The 27,063-nt window shown below is 43.5% G+C and overlaps 1 protein-coding gene and 1 non-coding gene across 2 annotated transcripts in view; one reads left to right on the forward strand and one right to left on the reverse strand.

The window, feature by feature from the left end:
* Nucleotides 1–27,063, reverse strand: part of SUGCT (succinyl-CoA:glutarate-CoA transferase) — a 249,485-nt gene that overhangs the window by 186,519 nt on the left and 35,903 nt on the right. The gene's annotated exons all lie outside the window — the stretch shown is intronic.
* TRNAP-GGG (transfer RNA proline (anticodon GGG)) lies at nt 17,875–17,950 on the forward strand. Its single transcript has one exon. It is a non-coding gene; the product is annotated as a tRNA-Pro (tRNA).

Raw genomic sequence — 27,063 nt, forward strand, 5'->3', positions numbered from 1 at the left:
CAGGGCTACAATAACAAGGAACAATTTAGAAAAATCAAACAAAGATTCACCTGAAAAAAAACTAAATTATGCTACAGAAAAGATGTAGGAAAACAAGGCAATAAGATCAGGTCAATTATCAACCTTTGGGTTCAAAATATATCTAGTAAACAAAAATTTTAACTTACTGGATTGATCCAACAGAACCAAAGTAGATAGTCACTGATTCTCATCTTATAAATATAAAAAATTATCTTTCAATAAAATATATATAAAAAAAAAGTAGATGCAAAGCAATGATGTTAAAGTTGACTCTTTGGCATAAAACGATGTTGGGAGCGTGTTCTCTAATCAAATAGACTGACATCCATTAGATTAGATTTTTTTGTATTTTTCTGAAGTTGGAAACAGGGAGGCAGCTAGACAGACTCCCGCATGTGCCCGACCTGGATCCACCCGGCATGCCCACCAGGGGGCGACACTCTGCCCATCTGGGGCGTGGCTCTGTTGCAACCAGAGCCATTCTAGCGCCTGAGGCAGAGGCCACAGAGCCATCCCCAGCGCCTGGGCCTACTCTGCTCCAATGGAGCCTTGGCTGCAGGAGGGTAGGAGAGAGACAGAGAGGAAGGAAAGGGGGAAGGGTGGAGAAGCAGATGGGCACTTCTCCTGTGTGCCCTGGCCGGGAATCGAACCCGGGACTCCTGCACGCCAGGCCGATGCTCTACCACTGAGCCAACTGGCCAGGACCTTAGATTAGATTTTAAATGTTAACAAGGATGGCAAGCATGTTCGAATTCAGTATCATGTGCATCAGGAACAATCGTTCTAAGAACAGCCCTACAAAATAGTACTATTATTATCCCTATTTTGCTGATAAGGAAGCTGCGGTATTAAGTAACCTGCCTGAAACAACTAACTAGTAAGTAGAGAAGAAATCCCAGCAGTGGAACACTAGGATGTGCCCCAAACCACTCAGAATCCTGCCCCTAAGGAAAGATACCAAGATCATGTCTGGACATATTGGCTGTCTGAATAAGTGTTAGAAAAAGCTTGGGTTCTCCAGTGCTATGACAAGGGTTCAAATATCAAATCTTCCCTTTATGATGATCTTTAGAGCATCACCTAAGCCTCACAAGACTCATTTCCCTCCTGTGAAAATTAAGATTGCTAATACCTCACCTATTCTGAGGATTTGAGGAGATAATGTAAGTAAAGTGCCCAAGTCTAAGATCTAATCCAAAATAGATACTCAGTCAATAGCAGCTAGTACTACAGCTGAATACCCTCACAGTGTGAAGAAACATTATACACAATATACAAGATATTACAAAGCAAATTAGACTATAAAAATAAAGTTAATTCTTAAATGACATTTATAGCAAAATTACAGATTGGCAATGGAATACAATTTTAAAACACTTTTATTCTATTGTTCAAATCCCTCATTACAACCCAGGTGAGCATTCTATACCTCTTTGATGATTTTCACCCCCTTTGGATCCTTGATATTAACAGCTATACTCTAAAAATTAAAATATATGTATTAAAATGGTATCATAACATTTATTGTTTATACTGACTTTTTGATAAGGGAGTCATTTATATCACAGAGTCTCTTCTTAAAGCAACTGTATTTTCCTCCTGAAGAAACATTTAAATCATTTTTGCTGGTTTTATTTGCAATTTAAAATATGTTAGAATGTAGCAAGGATTACAGTAAAAATTCTTCAAGTAATAATACCAAGTGTTAGGTAATTACTAGTCTCCAAAATAACAGCAAAGGTAAACAACCTTTTAACAAATTTAATAAAATTATTTCCTTTATAAACCATTATAATTTGTCATGAAATTTTTTAAGTTAGTAGAGAAGAAAGATTAGTAAAAAGAAAAAGATCTATTGTTTCTATTCGGTAACTGTTGAATGAATAAAATTTCACCTTATTTAAAATATTAATTACATCTATAAAAAAAGGTGGAAACAAACAGGCCAGGATGATATCAAAAGTTTTGTTTTTACAAGAGAATTACACAAAGAAAGCAGGAAAGAAAAAGGAGTGATATTCTTACTTTTTTATTTCGGTTTACACTGAGAAAGTAAGTGCTTTCTGTCCCCAGAAAAGGTGACCCCCAAGCTCGTGTTTCATCACCAGCTCCTGAAAACAACAGTATGAGCTATTATTCTTTAACTTTGAAACATCATGAGACATTTCAAACCGACAGGCTCACTGTTCAGACACATTCACAGGCCCCTGAATAAGATCGACTCAGTGCAGTGAAATGAGCAATGTAGAGGGGGCCACAGGAGCCAGTTAGAACTATCCAAACCATTTACCTATTTGTGTTCATCACTAAATCCTTCCATATTCTTTTCCTAAAATACACCCCTATAAGTTAGAATCCAGAAGACTTCCAGCGGGCAGTCTTTAGATTTAATAAAGGGCAAATTTGAGAGGAAAAAATTACTCTGTTTTGGTCTTAAATGTTCAAAAAAAAATGCTGAGTCTGCACATACTGCCAAGTCACTTTTCCTCATATTTGTGTTGAAAACTATTTTGAAGACCCAAAACAATTAAATATAAAATATGAACACTAAAATGTATTGGGCAGGAGAATTAAGGGAAAGAGATCAATCAGTCAGAAAAAGAGTGATAAACAAGGCTTGACACCAAATGTATTGCTACTGGACATAATAAAAGCCTAGGCAAGGGAAGGTATCCCTGCCATGGAAATGAAAAAGTACAAAGAGGCCTGATCTGTGGTGGCGCAGTGGGATAAAATGTCGACCTGGAACACCGAGGTTGCCGGTTCGAAACCTTGGGCTTGCCTGGTCAAGGCACATATGGGAGTTGATGCTTCCTGCTCCTCCCCCTTCTATCTCTCTCTCCCCTCTCTCTAAAAATCAATAAATAAAATATTAAACAAAAAAGAAAAAGTACAAAGAAAAAACAGGCCAAAGAAAATAAAAAAATGTTTCTAAAATTAATATAAATGCAATTATTTAACCTAGTGATAAACTGCAGTAGCGAGAAAAATTAGATCAGATGCTCTACCTAGAATGGAAGACCCAGTGCTTGCAATTGGAAGGTGCTGTGGTAATGAAATTGATCGCAATGTGGGCATTAGAATATTTATGGAGCCTGGACAGGAAGATGTTTAGCTAGAAAGTAAACATTTTTCAGCATCTATCCAGCAATAACTAAAAGCAATAAGCATCACTGACTTAATAAATAAAGTATTATCTCCGGAAAGCAGGATTTACCAGGTTCTTCTACTACCTGGAGCCTCAAAAACAAGTCAGCTAAATATAATAATATATTCCCCATGCTGATCAGAGAATCTTCTGCTAATTGCTTTAGCTCCTGAGTAGATCTATTTTGCAAAAAGTTAAATCTTCCAAATCAAGCATTCTACTTTATGCCATTTAATCACTATGGTAAATTAGTAAGTTGATGTAATCATAAAATAGTTTCTAGTCTTATAGTTATATGCACACAATTCAAGGCTAGACCATTTGGACTGGTTTGGGAATTGTTCCAACCATAACGATTAGATCTTGAAGAATAAAAAATAATGTTAATTTTTGAAACCTTCCCCCAAAAAGCTGTTTATAGGATGATGTAGAGCAGTGTTTTTCAACCCCCAGTCAGTAGACCAGTCTGCCAGAAATTTTATGCCAGTCCAAGAAAGAGTTAACCACCCTGATGTTATATGAAGATTATAGACCTAACAATAGCGAATTCGCTATGCTCAAAGTAATTTCTGCCTGAGTGGTCCCCAAAATAATTCTCCTATTTAACACTGGTCCCTAGCTGTTAAAAGGTTGAAAACCACTGACCTAGTCTATAATCATTGGGTCTATAATCTTTATATGACATCACGGTAGTGAACTCTTTCTCAGACTGGCTGGAAATTTCTGGTGGACCAACAGCAGTCTGCCAACCAGCAGTTGGAAAACACTGATGTAGAGGACATAGACTCTGCTCTGAGTGCTTGTTGGAGAAAAGGGGCAGACAACATGACACTTCTTTTTTTTTTTGCCACCACCCACACGCCCACCTCGACACTTTTCAAGTGTCAATAACAGCATGAACTGCATACCACAATGCTAAGATGGTACCAAATAAAAGTGAGACTTGTATACACAGGAAAAATTTACTTGGTGGACAAAGGGAGAAAAAATAACAGGAAAGATGTCAGACAAAAAAAACAAAGAATTAATCTTGCCTGACCAGGCAGTGGCCCAGTGGATAGAGCTTTGGACTGGGACACAAAGGACCCAGGTTTGAAACCCCGAGGTCACTGGCTTGAGCGTGGGCTCATCTGGTTTGAGCAAGGCTCACCAGCTTGAACCCAAGGTCGCTGCACTGAGCAAGGGGTCACTCAGTCTGCTGTAGCCCCCCACCACCGAGGCACATATGAGAAAGCAATCAATGAACAACTAAGGTGCCACAACGAAGAATTGATGCTTCTCATCTGTCTCCCTTCCTGTCTGTCTGTCCCTCTCTCTGTCTCTCTGTCTCTGTCACACACATCTAAGCTTAGATGTTTTCCCTCAAAATCTTTATAGTAAAATAGAAAAATGTTTCTTTTATTAGAAATAGAAAAGAAGGGATTAGGTTGGGGTATTTGGGTTCTTTTTCTTTCTCTCCTTTTTCTGGGTCATATTTCTTCCCTATTACCCTCCCCTTGTCCTGGCCTTTACTTCATCCCACAGTGAGGGAGATCAGCAAGGCTCCATCCAATCTGTCTCAACAGTAAGGTTTGTGTGGGCCTAAGGAGAGCCAGAGTCTGACCTGTCTGGATATTATGTATTAGCTGTGTGACCTTTGACAAATTATCTCTCTGTGTCATCGTCTTCTCATTTATAATCCAGGAACAATAACATCAGCCCACAAGGTTGATGTAAAGATTAAATGAGTTAATATAGGCAAAATGCTTAGAATTGTGTCTGGCACTATGGTAAGTGTTATTAGCATTAGTATATGTTGCATCTCAATTTCCATCGGAGGCTTTCAGGTGAGTGTGAAGGACTTGGCTTAAGCCTTAGCCTTAGGCACAGATAAAGAATAAAGAGATCATTAGTAGAGGTTCAGAAGAAAATAAGGAGTGGAGAAGAGAAAATAATCATGTATTTCAACTCTTTTTTCATTCCATGTTCAATTACATAGATATTTTTAAAACTATTAAAAATACTTGTTACTAAAAAAAAAAAAATACTTGTTACTTTTTTTCTGTGTTTTAAAGGGCAATAGCTTTACCTGGTCTTTCCACTTTTATAACTTCTGCTCCAAGAGCTCCTAAATTCATTGTAGCAAAGGTCCCGCCAGTATTCTACAATGTTAAACAACGATAAATTGCCATCTTTAAGTTTTTTTATTTTCTCAACAGTCCATCAACACTGACAGCTCATATAATGCTAGTAAGAATTAAAATTCTTAAAAACTGTTCAAAAAAGTAATTTGGCCATACGTATCAAGAGCTTTATAAAGTAGGTTCCCTCCCTGGCCAGGTGGTTCAGTGGATAGAGCATCATCCCAGGGCATTAAGGTTGCAGGTTTGATCCCTGGTCAGGGCACGTGCAAAAAGCAATCAATGACTACAGAACTAAATGGAACAACCAAGTGGAACAAGAACTTAATGCCTCTCTCTCTCTCTCTCTCTCTCCATCCTCCCACCCTCAACTCAGTGGGAAAAAACTAAAATAAATAAATAAAAAGTTTATTCCCTTTACGCAGTATTTTTCTTCCAGAATTCTATCCTAAAGAAGAAATTAAAAGATTCCTGAGACAAATATTTATCTAATAGGAAGCCTAATTTATAACAGTGAAATGATTAATTTTGTGACAACTATATAATAAAATATATATTTTTGTTGAATTCTGAATGACAGAAAAACATTCAAAATATAACATTATGTTTAAAATATGGGTTAAACTATCATTTCAATATGGTTCAAATTTTTGTTTTTAATTTTTTTTTTCTTTTTGTATTTTTCCAAAGTTAGAAGCGGGGAGGCAGTCAGACAGACTCTGCATTGTGCCCTATGGGAATCCACCAGGCATGCCCACCAGGGGGTGATACTCTGCCCATCTTGGGCGTTGCTCCGTTCTGGCCAGAACCACTCTAGCACCAGAGGCGGAGGTCATGGAGGCGGAGGCCATGGAGCCGCCCTCAGCGCCTGGGGCCAACTTTGCTCCAATGGAGCCTTATCTGTGGGAGGGGAAGAGAGAGATAGAGAGAAAGGAGGGGGGAAGGGTGGAGAAGCAGACGGGTGCTTCTCCTGGGTGCCCTGGCTGGGAATTGAACCCAGGACTTCCACATACTGGGCCAACACTCTACCACTGAGCCAACTGGCCAGGGCTCAAATTTTTGTTTTTAAAAATTATATATAAATAGGCCCTGGCCGGTTGGCTCAGTGGTAGAGCGTCGGCCTGGCGTGCGGGGGTTGTACATTTGTCCAAACCCCAGGCGCTAGAGTGGCTCTGGTCGCTACAGAGCGATGCCCCAGAGGGGCAGAGCATCGCCCCCTGGTGGGCAGAGCGTCGCCCCTGGTGGGCGTGCCGGGTGGATCCCGGTCGGGCGCATATGGGAGTCTGACTGTCTCTCCCCATTTCCAGCTTCAGAAAAAAAAAAAAAAAATTATATATAAATATACAGATTGAAAAGAATGCTAAAAAAGGAAAGAACGCATAAATATTATACTGTTTTTAAAAATAAAATTACAGAAATTTTTTTCTTTCTATAATTTTGATAATAAGCATATAAGCATTCTCTTTAGTATAAAAAAATAAATGAATGATTTTTGAGAAAAGGTTAAAACTCAATCACCAAAAAACAGGTAAGCCAATACAGACCTTGTTAGATCCAGAATTTTTACACCCTCCAATGGCTTCACGTTGTCCGTATCTGGCAAACACAGAAAAGAGTTGATTAATTAATTTCCAGGATGAAGAATGCATGTTTCTTCATACGGTTTTGTTTTTGTTTTTTACAGAGACAGAGAGAGAGAGTCAGAGAGAGGGATAGACAGGGACGAAGAGATGAGAAGCATCAATCATTAGTTTTTCGTTGCGCATTGCAACACCTGAATTGTTCATTGATTGCTTTCTCATATGTGCTTTGACCGCGGGCCTTCAGCAGACCGAGTAACCCCTTGCTTGAGCCAGCGACCTTGGGCTCAAGCTGGTGAGCTTTTGCTCAAACCAGATGAGCCCGCACTCAAGCTGGCGACCTCGGGGTATTGAACCTGGGTCTTCCGCATCCCAGTTTGATGCTCTATCCACTGTGCCACCTCCTGGTCAGGCTCTTCATATGGTATTTTAATCAATCTTTATTACCACCAAAAAAAGAATTTTTTTTCTTTTAAACTATTTCTGCTTTACATGTAACAGAAATTTTGACCTGATCTAATTAAGTCAATTTGTAAAAATTAAAGCCTCCAATCCCAGCTTATTCCCAATTAATTAAACCCATAGAACTACACTTATGATAGTTTCTCTAATGAAAAATAAAAAGTGAGAGGGGGAGAGATGAATGGGCTGAGCACAGAGTATTTTTAGGGCACTGAACGTACTCTATCTGACATTATCATGTTAGTTATGTCATTGTACATTTGTCCAAACCTGAAGAATGTACACCACAAGTGAAACCTGACACACAGTATGAACTTCCGGTGATTATGATGTGTCCATTTAGGTTCCTCAATTGTAAGTATCCTCTCTGGGGAGGCCAGAGATAGATGGGGAATCTCTGTACCTTCCTCTGAATTTTGCTGTGAACTTGAAACTGCTCTAAAATATGCAGTCTTAATAATTGAGTGAATAGTAAACAGAGGTACTAACAAAAAATAATAATAACAAAGACCTATGCATATTTGTTTTACATATAAGACATGGAGAAAAAAATCAATTTAAAAAGTTTATTAAACAATTTCCAATCATATCTGTATTTCCTTTTTCTTTTTACTCATCAGCTTTAAAAATAAAAAGATAGGTTGGTAATTATATCAGTAATTCATAACATATTTAACATCAACATTAAATCACAAAATCAAATTCTAGTAAAATAGATTACAAAGTTTAGATTACAATGACTGAGATACAGCTCAACTTTTGAGGAAAAATGATGCGATAAATAGTTCAGTACATTTTTTTTTAAAGAATGCTTTTTTTATTGTTATTACAGAGACAGAGAGAGGGATAGATAGGGACAGACAGGAATGAAGAGAGATGAGAAGTATCAATCATTAGTTTTTCGTTGTGACACCTTAGTTGTTCATTGATTGCTTTCTCATATGTGCCTTGACCGTGGGCCTTCAGCAGACCCAGTAATCCCTTGCTCGAGCCAGCGACCTTGGGTTGAAGCTGGTGAGCTTTTGCTCAAACTAGATGAGCCCGCACTCAAGCTGGCAACCTCGGGGTCTCGAACCTGGGTCCTCGGCATCCCAGTTCGACACTCTATCCACTGCGCCACCGCCTGGTCAGGCAATTCAATACATTTTTTAAAAAGACTTCATTGGTTCCTGATTCCTGTGGCACTAGATAGGCTGGGAGAGAGGCCTGTAGGAGTGCGTGCATCACAGCTATTGCCATATACAGATAATTCTGACATTTCCAGAGCTTTTTGGAGCCAGAAGTGATTTGCTCATCCCCTTAGATAAACCGTATTCTCACAAGCACTATTTGGATTCTTTGGATCATTCATCTTCAAGGAAGAAATGAAAAGGAAAACTATAAAAAGACAACATCAGAAAGATGCTCCAGTTTTCTGGGCAGGCCTACTCCAAGATTCTAATGGGAATTCTGAGCACATAGTAAGAGAGAACACTTATCTTTGTGAATGACTTAAAGTGCTTTTCACTTCATGGACATTCAAGAAATACCTTTGGGTCTAAACCAAACATCAGAATCAAACATTCCAAAAGAGTTCTGAAAAACCAGGAGACTGCTAACATAACAGAGATGTTGATCCTCTGCTATGATAAAATTAAAATGCTTTGTCCAAGAATTTACCCACGAATCACACCTCTAGGCTCTGATTTACATTCCTTCCTTCCCACTAAGTGCTTCTTCCCAGCATCACCTGCTAAAACCCTACAAGTTCTCCTTTAAATTACCTGTTCTCCATGAATTTACTTCTTATCTCCTAACTGGATATTACTCCTATGACCTTAACCCATATGTTTTTTGTTTCAGTTGTTCTTATGACATTAACTTCATTCAACTCTCTTATTATTTTTTTATTAAAGATTTTATTGATTAATTTTAAAAAGGTGAGGGAGACAAGAAGTGTCAACTCATAGTTGCTCCACTTTTAGTTGTTTATTGCTTGTCCTATCTGTCTTGACCAGGCAAGCCCAGGGTTTTGAACTGGTGACCTCAGCATTCCAGATTGACGCTCTGTCCCAGGGGTCGAGAACCTATGGTTCACAAGCCAGATGTGGCTCTTCTGATGGGTGCATCTGGCTCACAGACAAATCTTTAAAAAAAATAATAATAGCCTGAGCAGTCGGTGGCGCAGTGGATTGAGCATTGGACTGGGACGCAGAAGGACCCAGGTTCGAGACCCCTGGGTTGCCAGCTTGAGCGCGGGCTCATCTGGCTTTAGCAAAAAGCTCACTGGAATGGACCCAAGGTCACTGGCTCGAGTGGGGGTTACTCAGTCTGCTGAAGGCCCCACGATCATGGCACATATGAGAAAGCAATCAATGAACAACTATGGTGTCGCAAGGAAAAACTGATAATTGATGCTTCTCATCTCTCTCCGTTCCTGTCTGTCTGTCCCTATCTATCCCTTTCTCTGACTCTCTCTCTGTCCCTGTAAAAAAATTAAAAATAAATAAATAAATAATAATAATAACCTTAAAAATATAAAACATTCTCATGTATTACAATCCATTCATTTCCTACAGCTCATGTTCATGGTTGCGGGTGGCTGGAGCCAATCACAGCTGTCCTCCGGGACAACACCAAATTTTTATTGGATAATGCGTAACATACACAGGTCGTTGTATGGCTCTCGTGGAATTACATTTTAAAATATGTGGCATTCATGGCTCTCTCAGCCAAAAAGTTTCCCGAACCCTGCTCTATCCTCTGTGCCACCACAGGTCAAGTGTGTTCTTATTACTTTAGAGTGTGTATCTCCTATCCATTTTGTGCTTGTGCACTGGTGACCACTAAGCTTTATACAATACTAAGTACTCTACAAATAGTTCTTTATTTGGATGCAATTAACCTAGCTAAAAATAATTTTTAGTAATGCTATATCATAGATTATAAATATTACCTGGTTAAGATCATGAGTTATAAAAAAAACAAATGTCTCCTTTTAAAATCTTAATAAGCTACCTATTTGTCTGCTGATTTATCAACAGAAACATTTCAGGCCAAAAGGGAGTGGCATGAAGTATTCAAAGTGATGAAAAGCAGGAACCTAAAACTAAAACTATTTTACTTAGCAAGCTATCATTTAAACTTGAAGGAGAAATAAAGAGCTTCCCAGAGAAGAAAAAACTAAAAAAATCCATTATCAGCAAACCAACATTACAAGAAATGTTAAAATATGTTTTAAAAAAAGGGAAAAGAATATAAGAGGAACACGGTTTTAAAAAAAGGACAATAAGCACATATCTATCAATAATCAATTTAAATGTAAGTGACTTAAATGCTCTAAGCAAAAGACCTAAGGTAGCTGAATGGATAAGAAAACAAGACCCATATATATGCTGTCTACAAGAGACCCAAGTAAAACCAGAAATGAATTAAAATGCCATACTACCCAAAGCAATCTTTATCTTCAACACAATTCCTATCAAGATACCAGTGGTAGCCTGACCCTGCAGAGGCAGAGTGGATAGAGCGCCGGCTAGAGTGTCGGCCTGGGACGCTGATGACCAAGGTTTAAAACCCAAAGGCGTGAGTGGGCTCAACAGCTTGAGTGCAGGTTCACCAGCTTCAGCGGGGGTCACTGGCTTCAGCGTGGGATCATAGACATGACCCCATGGTTATTGGCTTCATCTGAAAGGTCACAGCTAAAGCCTAAGGTTGCTGGTTGGAGCCCATGGTTGCTGGTTGAAGCAAGGGGTCACTGGGCTCAGCTCGAGCCCCCTCCACCCCAGTCAAGGCACATATGAGAAATCAATCAATGAACAACCAAGGTGCTGCAACTATGAGTTGATGCTTCTGATCTGTATGGCCAGTGGCCACCACCATTGCAGCTATGCAGGTTCCCAATAGATTCAGGCAGATAGTAAAGAAACAGTGGAGCCAAAAAATGGTGGGCCATTTCTTTATTCTAGCCTCACACTGTCCAGCAAGTAAACATACAGAGCTCCCAAAGCCACTTACACACATTCTCCAGTTCCACAACCAGGAGAATCTTCTCCAGTTTTTCCTAGAATCAAAGGCTCCCACCAGTCTCAGTCACCTCTGGTTCCCCATCTGCATACCTTCTCCCTTCTCCTCTCTGCACAAACTGGCTTCTCCTTTAGCACCCTGCCATCTTGGCTTCCTTCTCCTTCTCTTTTTTTTAAAACTTTTTGGCACAAAAACCCCTCCTCCAGCACACATTAGCATAACAATGGTCCTTCCCAAGCAGGAAGATAATTAGCAATTTCACAGAAAAACCTAGTGTTCAAAACAAAACAAAAAAACCTGGTGTTGCCCAGCACCATTTTTAACAATAAAAGTGAACAAACTCATAAAATACAGATTTAACAAATTCACTTGCCCAACATCATCTCTCCCTTCCTGTCTGTCTGTTCCTGTCTGTCTCTCACTCATTAAAAAAAAAAGATAGCAATGGTGTATTTCACAGAACTAAAACAAATATTTCAAAAACTTTTCTGGAACCACAAAACAGCCAAATAGCCATCTTGAGTACAAAAGAACAAAGTCAGAAGATTCATGTTACCTGATATCAAACTATATTACAAGGTCATAGTAACCAAAACAGCATGGTACTGATATACAAACAGACATATAGATCAATGGAACAAAATAGAGAGCCCAGAAATAAACCCATATCTATATATGTAGAGGCCTTAAATAGGAATTTAAAACAGGGACAAAGTTCAATGTCCTGAGGCAAAGGCCACAAGGGCTTTACTGGCAAAAGTATTGAACACAGCTGTGCTGAATGCAGCACAATAGGAATAGCATTAGGGATTCTGATTAAACAATAGGTTGGGACATTTGAGCTACTTCCCTTGCTCTTTAATCTGCTCTAAAGTTCCCCTTCCTGACTTTCTCTTTCTCTTCTCTGCTTCCTGACTTCCTCATTCTTGTCCCTGCTTCTATTTTTTGTGTATCAATAAATACCCTTAAGTATTGGGAGTCAGGACCATCTCAAGAAACCTGTATAGTGGATTATTAGGTGATCTCCCCTAGGTCCCTACATGCATGACATGTGATCTTTGAGTACTCATGGTCTCTGTGATATATGTAGGCAATTAATATTTGACAAAGGAGATAAAAACATACAATGGGGTAAAGACAATTGTATGGCCAGGAGCCGCCATTGTGGCAATTAACATGCAGGTTCCCATTGGATTTGGGCAGTGTTGGGCAGATAAAATATATTATGCTCACTTTGTTAAAGATGGCGCTGCCCATGTAGAAGCCCACTGCCCAGGTGATTATTGGATCCACCGGGTACGAGCACAAATGTCAGAGACTTTCAGGAACTTAGATCGTACTTTATTGGCCAAGTTTAACCTGCGCAGGGGCGAACTCCCCAGATGTCCTGAGACACCATACTCACAGGGAGATGCAAATGGGAGTCGCCCCTGGCGCTTACAGCCAGGTCCTTATATATCCTAAGTGTAAAGCCAGTAGTTACAGCCAGGGCCACCATCAGAGCAGCCCTGCCCATGCAGGTTCGCATTGGATTCGGACAGTCGGTAAAGAAACAACGGAGCCACAAACTGGTGGGCCATAGTCTTTAATCCTAGCTTGCACCCGGCGGGCAAGTAAAAACACTCACTGGGTGTAAAGCCAGGAGGCAAGGCCATGGCCACTATCACAGCAGCCTTCTGGCCCATACAGGTTCACATTGGATTCGGACAGTCGGCAAAGAAACAGTGGAGCCAAAAACTGGTGGGCCATAGTCTTTAATTCTAGCTTGCACCCGGCAGGCAAGTAAAAATACACACTGGGCTCCAAAACCCAGTCACATTCAGTGCTCACAAAGCCACTGACTTATCCGAGTTTCCTAGAATCAAAGGTTTCTAGCTCACCAGACTTATTCACCTCTGTTCCCCATCTCCTTCCTTATCCCAAATACAAACTCTACACAAACTGGCATCTCACTCAGCACTCCACCATCTTGGCTGCTTCTCCTGGCCTCCTCCACGTGGCCTTTCTCTGCTCTCCTCTGCTCTCTCTTCTAATGATAATCTCAGGAACCAAGAGCACAAGCTCCCGCTCATTCCCTATTTTATAGTGTAGAAATACAAACTCTTAATCCAATATACAAAATAGGGAAGTCTCTAATACAAAGTCACTTCTCTGAGGCATGATTGGATTGTACCACCCCACATCAAAAAGGGTGGGAAAGGCTTAATCCCAAAACCAAGCCCCAGGCTACAATGATCCTGCCTGCCCCCAACACACATTAATATCACCTGGGCGACGGCATCTTTAACAAAGTGAGCATAATACATTTTATCCGCACAACAGCTGGGTTTAGCTTAGTGGCAAATTTCAAACATAAACTTCTGATAAGGGTCTCTGACCAATGGAATGCAAACGTTTTTCCTCCTTTGTGCTGATCTTCTTTGTTCTCAGCCTCACAGGGGCTCTATCAGCACCTCCCTGTTCTGGCTCCTTCAATAGTTAGTTACACTCTGGCAGTCTCAGCACCCCTTCCTGAATCTAACAGTGATGATATTAGTTGCCATTCCTGCTTGGAATGGGTATGATTATGTTAATATGTGTTGGGGGAGGGCTTTCATGCCAAAAGGTTTTAAAAGGAAGAGAGATCATCTTGTTTCTGGAGAAGAGTGATTACATTCTAGGAGGAGGCTATGCTGTAGGAGAGCAGAGTAAGGCCATGTAGAGGAGAGGAGAAGCAGCCAAGATGATGGAGTGCTTGAGGGAGAAGCCAGTTTGTGCAGTTTCTGCAGAGAGAAGGAGATGGAAAACAGAGGTGAATAGAGCTGGTGAGCTAGAAACCTTTGATTCTAGGAAACTCAGATAGGTCAGTGGCTTTGGGAGCCCTGAATGGAAAGGGAAGTGTTTTCCCACTGTGTGTATCTCTTGCCCACCAGGTGCAAACTAGGATTAAAGGTGATGGCCCACCAGTTTTTGGCTCCACTGTTTCATTACCATCTGTCCAAATCCAATGCGAACCTGCATGGACCAGGCTGCAGTCATGGTGGCCGTGGCTACTGGCCATACAGGCAGATGGTAAAGAAATGGCATTCGGAGGATGGTGGGCCATACTGTTTATTGGTGTCTCACCAAGACAGGCAAGCCACAAGAGAAGACAAGGGACTATGAAGGGCAAGGGATCAGGGAGGCCCCTGCAATGGTGATAGCAAGAACCAAGAGAAAGTAAGCTCCAGGTCTGCCCACTTTATAGTATAGAAATCAAAACCTTTTAATCCAATATACAAACAAGGGAGTCTCTGATACAAAGTCACTTATCTGAAGCATAATGGGATTCCTCATAAGAGTGCACCACCCACATCATGCAACAGTCAGGGTGTGGGGAAAAGCTTAGTCTTAAAACTAAGCCTCAGGCTATAACAACCCTGCCTGCTTACAGCCTGTCCCACACACACAATGCAAACTATAAGTGAGCAAACATATATATCAATTTACAAAAATATTTGACCAACAGTCCACCCCTATTGCTTGCTTCACAATCTAAACCACAGGTATCTTCCATGATGATCACTGTGCAAGGAGTGGGGTACATTGCATAAACAGAAACAGTACCAACTACAGCAATAGGATTGATAAATCAAAAGCTATGGGCAAAATGAGAGAGCTGTCAGAGGCACCAAGAAAGGCAAATCTTTTCCCTCTGGCAGAATATAGGCCAGAGTTTTGTCTGCAGACAGCACCGTAGCTGGTACCAGAGGCCGCCCTGAGCGGGCATACCAAACCTTCTTGGCCAATACACCAGCATCTGCTGGTTCTATGTGTAGTAAAATAGGAGAAGTCATTATTGGCCATAAAGAAATTATGAAGGTGCCCTTCATAATGCTGTCCCCCTGAGCACTCAAGGAATAATACACTTCTACCTTAGGTGGCCAGGTGTTGGTTACCCTAGGAGTTAACTGGAGGTCCACCTCTAGCCCCTTTCCCCATGGTGCCAACAAGGCCACGCATCTCAGATGGGGGGGCCTGTACAGTCCAGGGCCAAGTCCATCAAAGCCGTTGGCCTTTAAGAAGGGCTATTGAAGCAGGCAGGAGCACATTGCCCTGCCGTCCAAAACCTCCTTGGTGCATATCTGCAACTGAATGGGGGCAGCTGCCCGATGCAGGAGGGCCTCTACTGGAGCTGGGCTCCCCAGTCAAGGTCTCTCATTCAAAATCCTGAGTACTGTCTATAAGTGGTGTGTTCATCCAGTAAGGAAGCTAGCCGGTGCACCCCTCCCCCCCTGTCACAGTCCCTGCTTTAAGAGTCCATTATACCACTCAATGATACCAGCAGCCTGGGGTGGTAGGGAACATGGTACTTCCAGTCCAACCCCCCAGCTTTTGAGCCCATTGCCTCACCATTGAACCAGTGAAGTGGGTACCATTGTCACTTTCAAGGACCAGCGGTTGCTCATGTGCAGCACTCAGGCAGTACAGAGCCTCTATGACTGCCCTCTGGTCAGGGTTACAGGTGGGTTAAGCAGCAAGCAGACTGGTGGCAGTATCTACACAAGTGACTGCATACTGGTACCCTTCTGACTTTGGTAAGGGTCTAATGATGTCTATCTGCCATTGTGTCAGTGGAACATGACCCCTCTGGATCTGTCCAAGTGACACCATTGGTCTCCGAAGGTGCTCCTTGGAACATACTGCACATTGCTCACAGGCTGCAAGTACCTCTCCATAGGACACAGGCAAGTTCCACACCTTAACCATAGCACACATAGTTTTTTGTCCTGCATGGAGCAGGCACCAGTGGAGCCACTGCACCCTATCACCTGAAGGTGCAAGTCTCCAACGTATCTACCTCATCATTCCCAGGATGGGCTAAAGGGGCATGCCCCGTGACATGGTACACTGTCACCTGCTTCTGGTGTCCCATTTCCCATAAGTCCTGCCACATAGCCTGACCCCATAGTGGATGATGCATTACCACCCACTGGTTAATGTGCCAAGTAGCAATCCAAAGGGTCAGTCCACGATAGACAGCCCAGCTGTAAGTGCAGATCACCAGAGGTAAAGGTTAATTATGGGCAACTAGCCAAACAGATCTTAATTCTGCTCATTGGCTACTTTGGCCTGTACCTGTGTCCATTCAAATAGTCTCAGTGGCCGGATAGAAGGCTATAGCCATCCATTTGGCAGGTTGGCTCCTGCTAAAACCATCAGTATACCAGGCATCCTAGGGATGGGCACCTGCCCCTACTGGTAGGGACTGACTTCAGGTTCTGCCTCCTGAGCACCAGCTGCACCTGACTCTAAGGTCACATAGGTGACTGAACCCAAGACTTCTTGCAGTTCTGCCCTCAATGGGCTGGTGCTAAGAGCACAGCAGTGTTGCAGGTAGGTGTTGGAATCCATGGGAGTCCAAAAGACCAAAGTAACAGGCTTTATTGAAAGGAAGAAAGGAACCCTGCCAGGCACTTCTTCCGGGGAGAAGAGTGCAGGTTACAGACTAGGGATGAATTATATAGTGTTTGGGAGAGCCTGAGGGTATACTGAGGCAAAAGTTCTGGTATGTCTGGAATGCTGCTCCTTGGGGGGCTTGCCAGCTTCTTGGAATTCCTCTGTCTCAGGGGCGATAGTCCAGTAAGGGTGAGGTCTGACAGATAAGCAGAACATCAAGAGGGCAGTTTGGAATTCACGTACCTATCATTTCTCAACTCTGTGGTTACATATAGAAGAAAGAACGTTATTAATTTTATAATATACAGTGAGGGGTGACGAGGAGAAAGAGGAGAAAAAATTGGAAAATTATTGCTTCTTCAGGAGAGAAATCAAGAAAAGAACCGTGCCAAGCCAAGTTCCCCATCCAGTTAAGAAGGTTGTCTATTTCCATGCTGTAAGGTCTGAACCAGGCGATGTCCTCGAAAACCTGAGTGAGAAAGTAAAAAAATTTTGCAAGGTAATAATTGTTAGTTGCTTGCTCCAAGTGCTGATTGAACAGGGTGACATGGTGATACATGGTCTCCTGGATGAGCCTCATGAGACGTGCTGGTCTGGTTCCTCTCGAACATGTGGACATGTGGACATTTTTAGAGACAGGGAACCTGTTGGTGTAAGGTTTTAGAAGGACTGAGTATGTGTGGTTTAAAAGGAAGAGGGTTTGGAGAACATTCAGGAGGGAACTTCTCGGGCTGAGGGGTGGCTTCTTCCTGCTGTCATCCCTACTTATTTGATATTTCCCTCATGAAGTTCTCCTTGGGGTATTGGGGAATAGGAGTGTAGGAGCATTTGATTGTAGGTAATCCTAGAGTTTTCTCTCATCAGGGCCTGTAGGAATTTGATAAAGGGAGCAAGTATTTGGAGATCAGGAATGCAGAGATAAGGAGGGTTGTATAGAGAGAGGGGGGTGAAAGTTCTTCCATGGTAAAGTTAGAGATATTTTTTCCTGGCAGCCCTGGAGAGAGCAGTTAGCTTGAGCTAAAAGAAATGTTTTCTGTTCATTTGTAGGCTCTTCTTCAGCCAAGAAGACCCAGTGATCTTGTCCCCTTGCTATGTGAAGAGTAAAAAGACTGAGAATTGAGCCCTGGCCGGTTGGCTCAGTGGTAGAGCGTCGGCCTGGGGTGCGGAGGTCCCGGGTTCGATTCCTGGCCAGGGCACATAGGAGAAGCACCCATCTGCTTCTCCACCCCTCCCCCTCTCCTTCCTCTCTATCTCTCTCTTCCCCTCCCGCAGCCGAGGCTCCATTGGAGCAAAGATGGCCCGGGTGCTGGGGATGGCTCCTTGGCCTCTGCCCTAGGCGCTAGAGTGGCTCTGGTCACGACAGAGCAATGCCCCGGAGAGGCAGAGCATCGCCCCCTGGTGGGCAGAGCGTCGCCCCTGGTGGGCGTGCCGGGTGGATCCCGGTTGGGCGTATGCGGGAGTCTGTCTGACTGTCTCTCCCCGTTTCCAGCTTCAGAAAAATACAAAAAAAAAAAAAAAAAAAAAAGACTGAGAAGTGTTAAGAGGTGAAAACTATTCATTCTAGTTTTTCAGGGATATGGAAGAGTTTTAGGGATAGGGGACCTGTAGGAGTTGAAAGGTAGGATTTAGGAGGTTTGTTGATATAGGGTTTCACATTTTTCTGTTTCGCGAGGGCAGGTTTCAGGGTTGGTGTGTAGGGTTAGGTAGATTTTTCCAATTTTCTGATTGGCGAAGGTCTGCATGTGGTTCTGTAAGAAACTAGTGAACAAATGTAAGAGGCAGAGTTTAAAAGTTAGAAAAATAAATAGGAGAGTAATGGACTAATGAAAAGCAATAGTCAAGACACCCAGTTTGTGTGAAACCACTGATTCCATGTATACAAATTTGCTAGGCTTCAGAGAGAGAGTAAGAATAAGACAGGGAAGTGGCCAGTCCCCCTGCCCCTAGACCTATTTCTGTAGAGATTCCTAAAGCAATAAGAAGAAGGATTACCTGTACAGCTCGTTTGGTCCTTAGATTGACAGGTCGTGTACTAGAAATTGAAAAAGGCTCATGGGGTGGGATTGGGTTGATATTTGGGGTGAGATAGATTAGGGTATAGATTTTTGTCCAATTAGTAGGAAGACACATATAGGTGTTGGTCCCACACAAATAGAAAGCCTTTGATTGGGTGAGGCAGGTTGAGAGGTGAATAGAGAATAGAAGGACAAGGGGTCAGTTTTGGTTCTCTGTTTCTGAGCTACAGATGGTCAGGGTGGAGGAAAGAGATGCCCTTAGCAGCAGAGAAAGTTGTCAGGATCACAGTGTGTGGACCTGTCCACATGAAAGTCAGTCCTTGGGTAATGTAATGCTGGAAGCACATCTTGGACAATCTTTGAACAGTTTGCTGAGTAACCTGTAAATCCTGCAAGTACTTAAGGAAAGGGTGGTTACATTTCTACACTTTGCAGTTAGAATTTAAGTCCTAGTGACCACTGCTTCTAGCTGGAATTAGCAGCAGGTCCCAGCCTACAATAGGCATAGGGCATGGAGATAAGAGGAATAAAGGAGATACTATACATAAAATAAAGTAACAAAATCAGACTGCCAATACCCACAATAGAGATCTTTGAGGGATAGTAAAACTTAAATACTCAAGCGAGATATAGTAGATGGCCCTTGTGTTTCCAAGAAACGGGATCAGTTTATCTGCTACTGGGAAGAAATAACTTAGGCTCGTGAACGATGTCCTTGGGCCTTCAGTGGCAATTCCCAGCATTCTGGGTAAGGTCAGGTCACAGGTAGCTGGAGCAGGGCTAGAAGAGACTGAACCCTCCCTCCATGGAGCAAGGGGGCAGCTTACCTTCTCGTGTCCCTTTTTCCACTGCACAGACGTGTGAACCAGTGGGGCCAGGAAGCCTGACAGGCTTCAGTTCAATGATCTTTTTTCCACTCTGGAGCAGGGCCCTGATGGAATCCTATGAAGCCCTTTAGGGCGCTGGAGCATTTAAGAGCGTATGCCAAAAGCTGGTATTTCCTGACTTCTTTTGGGCCTTGTTTGCCTTTTCTGTTACTTCCTTGGTCATAAATCTTAAAAGCCATGCTCAGAAGATCTCACTGAGGGGCTTGACTAAGAGCAAAATTAGGAATTCACTGTTTAAAGAAGCCCATTAGACTGAGGAGAGAAAGAATTTGATATATGGTGGTAGGTGGTTGGAGACTGTGGAGGGTCTATGTTCAATCGAGGGTGAAACTTCACGTGGTGAGGGTTAAGGCGATGCCTAGATAGAGTATGGACTGAGAGTGAAGTTGAGTCTTAGTAGAGAAGACAGGATATCCCTTCATGGCGAGGAAATTAAGAAGGGTGGTGGTGTGTCTCCTTGAGGCAGGCAGGCAGGGGCTGCAGAGGAGTAGGTTATTTACATATTATAAGAGAGTACTAGTTTTGAGATTGCATGCTGCTAAGTCCTGAGCTTGTGCCTGCCCAAATAGGTGTGGGCTGTTCTTGAACTCCTGGGGTAAGACAGTCCACGTAAATTGCTGGGCTACATTAGTGTCTGGATAAAGGTAAACAGAAAGTAAAAGTCAGGGTGTAGAAGAATGGTAAAGAAGGCATTCTTGAGGTCTAGGACCTATACAGATTAGGGACGACTGGATGGAGGGGAATTACTGCCTCATTGATTAGGTGTAAGGCTTGTAGGAGGCAATAAGCACCTGAAGGTTTTTGAACAGGAAGGATGGGGGTATTGCAGGGAGAGTCCATAGGGATGAGTAAGCCTTGATTTAAGAGGTGGGTAATTATTGGTTTAAGGCCTTAGAAACAGACACAGTTACACATTAAACAAAGACTTCACATATTATGAATTAAGAAATTTAAATGAGTGTGCTTTACTTGTTTCAATTAAAATTATACTGGAGATATTTTCTGACAAACAAAGAGACAAGACAGATTACTTACTCACATAGCTTAATATACAATTCTGCTTTTTAAAGTTTTTCGAGATGGCAGGGAGTTGCCAGCATAGAGGAGAGGAAGAGAGAAGGCAGATGGATGGACAGTGTGAGCAGCTGTATGGAAAGAAGGAGGGTCAGAATCTGCAGGAGCAGGAGGAGGAGGAGGAGGGCATAGCTGTATCGGAAGCTGGTGGGGAGAGGGAAATGGGTAAAATACAGCCGAAGCCAGTGGGGAGGAGTCGAAGAAGAGAGACAGGCACCACAGCTGGATCCACAGTTTTTAAGGAGGGAGGAGGGATTTAAGAACATAGTGGAGAAGGGAGGAGCCCCTGGACAGCAGAGGAGGAGAAAGAAGAGTTGGAAGTCCACGGAGAAGAAAAGATTAGAAGCGGCGATTACTCTGGCCAAAAACAACCTGTGTGTAGAACAGAAGGCACAGAAATTAAGGACAGGAGAGAAGGGAGAAGAAAGGCCTGTACATGTTAGGAATCTCTGATGCCCTCCCTGTCCGGTGGCAGAAATTGTCAAGATCTCATAGGATATTGTAATGGTAGTAGAAAGGAACCTGGTTAGGCGCTTAGACTTTCAGGGAAGTCCGTAGAAGCTAGCCGCTCAGAGTAGAAACCTCCCAAACTGTTAACCTCAGAGAGTAGAGTGAGTCCCGAAGGAGTAGGGGAGTAGTCTCTGAGGCCTGAGATTGGGAGGAGCCCATGTTCCAAGGGAAGCCTGGCTGGATGGTTTGGATGGAGAGGAGCCCATAGTAGAGGAGACTGGTGAGAGAAGGGGGCGTCCCTGCCTTCAGTCAGTTCTGAGAGAAAATCTCCATAGAAAGAGAGTCTCAGACAAGACATCATCACCCCAAGGCCGAGATCCAGGGATGTAAGAGAGGGGCCTGGCTAGGCGTGCCTAGACTTTCTTAGAAGTCCATAAAGGAGTAGAGGCAGACCACCCATAGATATGGGGTCTGAATTCAAAACCGTCCGACTAGGAAGGGGTGTTTTTAGAGAGAAATTTGGAGGCCAACCAGGGAAGGGCAGGGAGAAACTCCTTAGCTTCTGGTCCATCAGGGGTTCAGGACAGGGTTAGACTGCCAGCCAATCAACCTACAATTACACGTCCAAACAGAATCAGGGAGTAAGCCCTGGATGAGCTGCTGCTGCCCATTGCTTCCCTGGTTGTAAGTTTGGACGGCAAAAAGGGATTGTCCAGGCAGTTAGTACCCTGTCCCAGGTTTCGGCACCAAATGTTGGAATCCATGGGAGTCCGAAAGACCAGAGTAACAGGCTTTATTGAAAGGAAGAAAGGAACCCTGCCAGGCACTTCTTCCGGGGAGAAGAGTGCAGGTTACAGACTAGGGGTCAATTTTATAGTGTTTGGGAGAGCCTGAGGGTATACTGAGGCAAAAGTTCTGGTATGTCTGGAATGCTCCTCCTTGGGGGGCTTGCCAGCTTCTTGGAATTCCTCTGTCTCAGGGGCGATAGTCCAGTAAGGGTGAGGTCTGACAGATAAGCGGAACATCAAGAGGGCAGTTTGCAATTCACGTATCTATCAGTAGGCACCCCACTTAGCCAGGGTGGACATTTGGGCCATACCATTACGTGGTTTGCTTGCCCAATCTCTCACCCATCCTGCAATAGGGTATGCTGTCTTGACTGTAACTGGTGTTGTGGTTGTAATGCTCTCAGTTGCCAGGAGGGCAGCATACGCAGCTGCCAGCTGCTTCTCCACTGAGTAACGAACTTCAGCACCTTTCCACAACTGGGACCAAAACCCAATAGGCTGCCGTAAGCGCTCTGTCTGTTGCCACAAGCCCCATCCAAACCCCTTGCAAGGTTACATGAACATCCAGCTCACAGGGCCTGGCAGGATCAAACACATTCAAGGCCTGTGCCACCTCGACAGCTCTCTTAGCTGCTGCAAATGAGCCTTGCGCCTGCTCAGTCTAATCCCAACAAACCCCCTTCCAAATAAGGTTGTACAAGGGGTGTAGTAACTGAGTCAAATGGGGTATTAATGCTTACCAATACCCCAACAAACTTAAGAATTCCTGTAACTGTTTTACCTTAGTGGGCACAGGGTATGCTTCGATCTTATCTATAACTGCGTCAGAAATAACTTTTGTCTTACTCGATCAGACAACTCCCAAGAATTTAACAGATAACCCAGGTCCTTGTAATTTGTTCTCATTTCCCAGCCACATGCTTTCAAATGGGATAGCAGGGTAGGGACTGCTTGCTCCAATTCTGGAAGAGAGTCACTAGTTAGCATAATATCATCAATATAATGATACAGCCTGATCAGGCAGTGCGCAGTAGATAGAGTGTCAGACTGGGATGCGGAAGGACCCAGGTTCGAGACCCTGAGGTTGCCAGCTTGAGCACAGGTTCATCTGGTTTGAGAAAAAAGCTCACCAGCTTGGACCCAAGGTCACCGGTTACTTGGTCTGCTGAAGGCCCATGGTCAAGGCACATATGAGAAAGCAATCAATGAACAACTAAGGTGTCAAAATGAAAAAATGATGATTAATGCTTCTCATCTCTCTCCGTTCCTGTTTGTCCCTATCTGTCCCTCTGACTCTCTCTCTGTCCCTGTAAAAAAAAATATATATATATATATATTATGGTCTACCGGAAAGTTCTGCCCGTTTCTATCACAACAAGTTAAGATATGTAAGCACATGTTTATTTGGCGCATGTGTGCCTCTATATTTTTATCACTTAATGTATACATACTGACGTAGCAAATTAACTAAAACAAAGTTGATTCACATTAGTCTTACGTGTGAAGCAATAGTGTACCCATGGCTACTGATAAAGTTCATTTACGCCACTATAATTTTTACGAATTTCAACAAGGAAGAAATGCTACAGAAGCATGTAGAAATTTATTGAAAGTGTTTGGTGAAGGTACAGTTTCTGATAGGACATGCAGAGGATGGTTCGAAAAATTTAAAACAGGTGATTTCGACCTTTCTGATAAGCCACGTTCTGGGCGACCATCTTTGATGGATAACTATGTTGTTAAGACCATGTTGGAGCAAGATCCTTTTCTGACAACATTGGGGATCGTAGAAAGGCTTAATTCAGCTCAGCAAATCATTTTGGACCATATTTGGAAGATAGGATTGGTGTGGAAATATTCAAGAGGTGCCACATGAATTAAGTCAGAAGAATTTGGATGATTGAGTAGTCCAAAAACGGACAGAACTTTCCGGTAGACTATATATATATATATATATATATATATATATATATATATATATATATATTCCAGGCGAACTGCGTCTGGCTGTTTCCATTTAGCCAGGTCAGCAGCCACCAGCCCATGGCACAAGGTGGGGCTATGCAAATAGCTCTGGGGTAACACTGTAAATGTCCATTGTCTCCCTTCCCAACTGAAGGCAAATTGGTCTTGACTCTCTGCAGCTATATCAGTAGAGAAAAAAGAATTGGCCGATTCTGCCACAAAGTGGTATGTCCCCAACTCATGGCTTAGCCGATCCATCATGTTAGCTATCAAGGGTACAGCAGCATGCAAAGGGGAACAACTTTATTAAGTTCTCTATAATCTACTGTCATTCTCCACGTTCTGTCTGGTTTGTGCACAGGACATACTGGGAAATTGTAAGGACTGTGTGCTGGCTGGATGATCCCCACCTTTTCTAAATAGTTCGAGGATTGTCCCTGTGACTTCTTCATAACCACCTGGCATGCGGTACTGCTTGGTGTTAGTCACACACTGAGGGATGGGTAATTGCAAAGGGAATGTGATGCATGTCCTCGCAACACTGCCTTCACAACCCTGATTCACAGCCAGAACTCCCCGGCTGTAGTTTCTGACCACAGTCCTTGCAAGACATCTACTCCCAAAATATATTCAGGAATAGGAGATACATACACCTTATCTGGCTTAGGAGGCAGTCTTCCTATCCCCAATGGAATAGTTATTGGCTTCACTCGAACAGTTTGGCCCCCATAACTGTCAATGGCCATTGGGGTCCCAGCAAACCACTCTGGGTTCCCATAGAGGAGGGAACATTCTGCACCTGTATCCACCAAGGCCAACACTTGTTGTACATTGAAAGGGGACCAGTGGATAGCCAGTTCCAAGTGTGGCCTTCGGTCCCCGCCCATCCCTGTTAAACGGGTTCCTTGGCCCCTTTCCTATTCAACTGGTACAATGGGTCTTGGGAGTTCTCCTCTTCCTCAGCTGTCTCTATCATATAATCTTGTAACCGAGCTTCCCGCGCACCAAACGTTTTATTGGTAGCTGCTGGGGCCTTTCGTCTCAGTGGCTGGAACTTCTGTTCTGGTTTAAGCTGCCACCAAAGCTCCAAAAGAATTTTATTAGACTGGCCATCCAATTTCCCCTTATCTTCTCCAGCCACAATCATATCTACCCACATCTGTGTTCGGGTAACCTTTACAGGCCCATTTCCCTTGTTAGTGGGGAGGGGGAAAACATAGGCAGTAGCCCTCACTGCTTTATGATCCTGAGCGGCCTCTAGCTCTCCCAAATCTGCTACCATCTGTGTAACTGCATTGATGGGCTGCCCCACATAAGGGCCCAAGATAGGCACAAGTGACTCAAAAAGGGCTGATGGGGCGCTAACAAGGATAAATTCCCTCATTTTGCCGAAAATACTTCCTCGTCTGGTCCACAGGACCCACGGGACCCACAGTTGAAAACAGCATTCTTCATACGTAGTTCCCGAAGGGCCTTTACTAACTCACTGTAGCACTGCCACCAACTCACTGCCCTTGGCAATTCTCCAGCATTCTGACAGACCACACGAATGGTGGCCATCACCCATTCTAATAGGGTATAGTCTCCTGGGTTGCCATGGCAGTTCTGAAGATGCTGCCTCAAGGAGGAGTGTGTGGTAATGGCAGCCAATTTCTCCATCTCTGTTCCGGAGAGGATGATGCCATCTACCACTATGTCCCATAATCATAGTAACCAGGCTACCAGGGATTCAGTAGGTTTCTGCCTAAATTGTACGCCTAACACCATCAGCTCTGCCTGGGTATAGGACCGGACCACAGAGTGTTCCATTACCTGGGCAGGAAGCTGTGGCTGCCTGTTGGTCAGATAAAATATATTATGCTCACTTTGTTAAAGATAGTGCTGCCCACGTGGAAGCCTGTCACCCAGGTGATGGTATTGGTTGCCCTTCTTGCTTAGGATGGGCATGTGTGTTGGGGGCGGGCTGTGGGCAGGCAGGATCCTTGTAGCCTGGGGCTTGGTTTTGGGACTAAGCCTTTTCCACTCTTTTTGATATGGGTTGGTGCACTCTCATGAGGAATCCCATTATGCCTCAGATGAGTGACTTTGTATCGGAGATTTCCTTGTTTGTATATTGCATTAAAGGTTTTGGTTTCTAAACTATAAAGTGGGGCAGACTGAGAGTTTGCTCTCTCTCAGTTCCTGGGATTAGTATTAGAGGAGAGAGCAGAGAAAGCAGAGCAGAGAAGGGCCGTGTGGAGGAGAGGAGAAGCAGTCAAGATGGTGGAGTACTGAAAGAGAAGCCAGTTAGTGCAGAGAGAAGGAGATGGGGAACAGAGGTGAATAAGGCTGGTGAGCTAGAAACCTTTGATTCTAGGAAACTTGGATAAGTCAGTAGCTTTGTGAGCACTGAATGAGTGGGTTTTGGAGCCCAGTGTGAGTTTTTACTTGCCCACTGGGTGCAAGCCAGGATTAAAGCTGATGGCCCACCAGTTATTGGCTCCATTGTTTCATTACCGTCTGTCCGAATCTAATGCGAACCTGCATGGGCCAGGCAGCCATAATGGTGGCCATGGCTACTGGCTTTACACTGCCCTTGAGGGACTCTTCACTGCTGGGTTTTTACCTTCTTGGCGACCACTAGTCGGGCTCTCAGTGTGCATATGACAGCTTCAGCTTGAGCCTTCTCATCCTCAGAAGAGGAGTTGCAAGCGCCTGCTCCCACTGACTCAAAGCCAATCCACCAGCACAGATGCTGCTGCTCCTTTGGTGACCGTTTAGGGTCCTGTGGCTTCTGGCTTTTGGCCAGAAGCTGAGACTCCAGCTCTTGAATCCACCAGTGCAAACGTTCAGCTTCCAGGGCAAACTGCAATTCACGAACCCATAATTCCTTTTCCAGTGCTTGTTCCAATTCCAGCTTTTCCTGCCATTCAATTTGCAATTCATACTGAAGCTTTCAATCTTGGGCGGCTTCTCACACAGAACTCCTGGTTTCATCTTGAGTAAAGAACACCCAGCCTATGGCCCCTAAAAGGACAGCCACAGGGGGCCAGAAAAGCAACCAGTCGTCTACCCCACCCCTCAAGGGTGGCGGCCACATACCAATCTCCAAATTCTGCCACAAACTATGCCAGTTATAAGGCCAGGAGCT

Source organism: Saccopteryx leptura, chromosome 6 (assembly GCF_036850995.1).
Source record: "Saccopteryx leptura isolate mSacLep1 chromosome 6, mSacLep1_pri_phased_curated, whole genome shotgun sequence".
NCBI classification, from domain to species: domain Eukaryota; kingdom Metazoa; phylum Chordata; class Mammalia; order Chiroptera; family Emballonuridae; genus Saccopteryx; species Saccopteryx leptura.